Below are 3419 nucleotides of genomic sequence, written 5' to 3' on the forward strand. Positions count from 1 at the left end.
GTCCCTGTCGGCGGGAGTTGCCATGGTAACTGTGCGGGTGTCGGAGCCGGTCGGCCATCTTGGATTACCCATAAGGCACCTGATGAAGGACCTGAAATACAGAACAGAGTACTGGGAGACACACACACCCACACGGGTAACACACACACACACACACACACACACACACACACACACATACACACACACACACACACACACACACACACACACACACACACACCCACATGAAATACAGAACCCAGTACTGGGAGACACACACACCCACACGGGTAACACACACACACACACACACACACACACACACACACACACACACACACACACACACACACACACACACAGACACACACACACACACAGGTAACACACACACACACACACACACACCCACACACACACACACACACACACACACACACACACACACACAGGTAACACACACACACACACACACACACACACACACACACACACACACACACACACACACACACACACACACACACACAGGTAACACACACACACACACACACACACACCCACACACACACACACACACACACATACACACACACCCACACACACACACACACACACACACACACACACACACACACACACACCTGTTGCTCTCTTGTACCATCCTCCATTGTGTGGTTTTCTCTCTCAGGTCTTAACAGTGTGTGTGTGTGTGTGTGTGTGTGTGTGTGTGTGTGTGTGTGTGTGTGTGTGTGTGTGTGTGTGTGTGTGTGTGTGTGTGTGTGTGTGTGTGTGTGTGTGTGTGTGTGTAGGTCACAGATCACAGTGAGTCCAGTATATCCCTGCTGGAGTTGAGGAGTCTCAAGTCCAACACGGAGTACTGTGTACGCGTGTGTGTGTTCAGCAAACACTATAACAAGACGAGCAATTACACACACACACAGTGCACTCACACACAAGGTAAGCAATTACACACACACACACACAGTGCACTCACACACACACACACACACACACACACACACACACACACACACACACACACACACACACACACACACACACACACACACACACAGTGCACTCACACACAAGGTAAGCAGCTACACACACACACACACACAGTGCACTCACACACAAGGTAAGCAACTACACACACACACACACACACACACACACACACACACACACACACACACACACCACACACACACACACACACAGTGCACTCACACACAAGGTAAGCAATTACACACACACACACATACACACACACACACACACACACACACACACACACACACACACACACACACACACACACACACAGTGCACTCACACACACACTGTCTTCCCGATTTGTTTTTTGTTTTTTGTTTCCTGATTTCTCACATTATCAAAACAAAAGCGTTGTTCCAGAAAGTCTGTTAGACACACCTCTCCTACTTGTACAGCGTGTAGAGAGTAGCGCTGTCCTAAACGATTATTTTTCTCCCGATTAATCTATCAACTATTTTTTTCGAATAGCCGATTAGTCAAACGATTCATTTTTCAAGTACTCTAGCACTTTAATTTTCAAGGAAATTGGGAAAAAAAGAAAGAAACTGATAAAATTTGGTCCCTGAGCTCACAGTAGTAATGGACCGGCACCATTACCTGACGTGGGCGTGTCACGTGAAGATCAACCTGTGTGTGTTACAACCTATCTTGAGATTTTATGCCAGATTCCACCAAGAATTCAAGTTCCTTAATAAAAATGAGCTCTCACGTTCGAGCTCCACAGCCCTCGAGCTCCACAGCCTCGAGCTCTTTGCCTCAGTGTGAAAATCACTGTAGAGTGCACCGTCTGTCAGAATTTTGTGCCATAAAACTTGGGAATTATCCCGATTTTTTTTGAGGCTCAAAATTGACACGTATGACACAGTAACTATCTCTTACTTACTGTTTCACTGATGTGTATGATTACAACACACACACACACACGCTCTTTCTCTCTCTTACACACACAAACACACAAAATGTGTTTTCTGTGTTAGATTAAACGTGTCTGCTCCTGTGTGTGTGTGTGTGTGTGTGTGTGTGTGTGTGTGTGTGTGTGTGTGTGTGTGTGTGTGTGTGTGTGTGTGTGTGTGTGTGTGTGTGTGTGTGTGTGTGTGTGTGTGTGTGCACATATGTGTGTGTGTGTGTGTGAGTGTGTATCCCATGCAGGCCCAGCTCCCGTGTGGCAGGTGAGTGTGTGTGTGTGTGCAGGAGTGTGTGTGTGCTTCTTGCTGGCGGCCTCATGCCACTTCTGGAGGAAGCAGAGAAAGACCTCACCACCTCCCGACATCTTACAGGTGTGTGTGTGTGTGTGTGTGTTTGTGTGTGTGTGTGTGTTTGTGTGTGTGTGTGTGATATCTGTCTCTCTGTGTATAAAGTGTGTGTGTGTATGTGTGTGTATCTACATACGTGTATGTGTGTATAATATCTGTCTCTCCGTTTATAAAGTGTGTGTGTGTGTGTGTCTGTCTGTCTGTCTGTCTGTGTCTGTGGGTTTTAATATCTGTCTCGCCATTTATAACGTGTGTGTGTGTGTGTACGTGTGTGTGTATGTCTGTGTGTGTGTGTGTGTGTGTGTGTGTGTGTGTGTGTGTGTGTGTGTGTGTGTGTGTGTGTGTGTGTGTGCAGGGTCGTCCGCTATCCCATCTCTCCCTGCTGCAGCTGTGTGAGGAGCGATGTTCCATGGTCGCCGTGGAGACGGCTGTCACAGCAACCAGCACGAGGCGGAGCCACCAGGTGGAAGGGGAGGGGCTTCTGGAGAGGAGAGAGAGTGTGTCTGACGACTCGGGACTGGAGAGGAGAGAGAGTGTGTGTGAGGGGGGGAGTCAGGAGAGGAGTGTGTGTGTGCGGTCAGCGGACAGGAGAGTGTGTGTGTGCGACGACTCGGGAGTGTGTTCTGCAGACGACAGCTCAGACTCCAGCTGCTCTCTACAACACACACACACACACACACACACACTGAGTGTGTCCCCTGAGGATTGCACTGTCCCACCGCACTGAGGTCCCCTGAGGATGTCACTGTCCCACCAAACAGTTCTCTGAGGTCCCCTGAGGATGTCACTGTCCCACCAAACAGTTCTCTGAGGTCCCCTGAGGATGTCACTGTCCCACCAAACAGTTCTCTGAGGTCCCCTGAGGATGTCACTGTCCCACCAAACAGTTCTCTGAGGTCCCCTGAGGATGGCACTGTCTCACCTGAGGATGGCACTGTCTCACCTGAGGATGGCACTGTCTCACCACACAGTTCTCTGAGGTCCCCTGAGGATTGCACTGTCCCACCGCACTGCTCCATTGGGGTGTCTGCTGGCCTGCCTCCTTCCAAGGTTGAGGCATAAATGCAATTTGGTTGCGTGCACAATATGATGTGTCGGGATTTTCCTAATGAGACTTACACACAC

At 49.2% G+C, this 3419-nt stretch overlaps 1 long non-coding RNA gene across 2 annotated transcripts; it reads left to right on the forward strand.

The window, feature by feature from the left end:
* Positions 1 to 856: 856 nt before the first annotated feature.
* LOC134444421 (uncharacterized) lies at positions 857 to 3419 on the forward strand. 2 transcript variants are annotated; one of them, XR_010033968.1, is made up of 4 exons: positions 857 to 942; positions 2191 to 2318; positions 2650 to 2987; positions 3275 to 3419. It is a non-coding gene; the product is annotated as an uncharacterized LOC134444421 (long non-coding RNA). The 2 variants fall into 2 exon arrangements; XR_010033969.1 differs by lacking the exon at positions 857 to 942 and adding an exon at positions 1193 to 1222.

This window comes from Engraulis encrasicolus, unplaced genomic scaffold (assembly GCF_034702125.1).
Source record: "Engraulis encrasicolus isolate BLACKSEA-1 unplaced genomic scaffold, IST_EnEncr_1.0 scaffold_55_np1212, whole genome shotgun sequence".
Classification (NCBI taxonomy): Eukaryota; Metazoa; Chordata; class Actinopteri; order Clupeiformes; family Engraulidae; genus Engraulis; species Engraulis encrasicolus.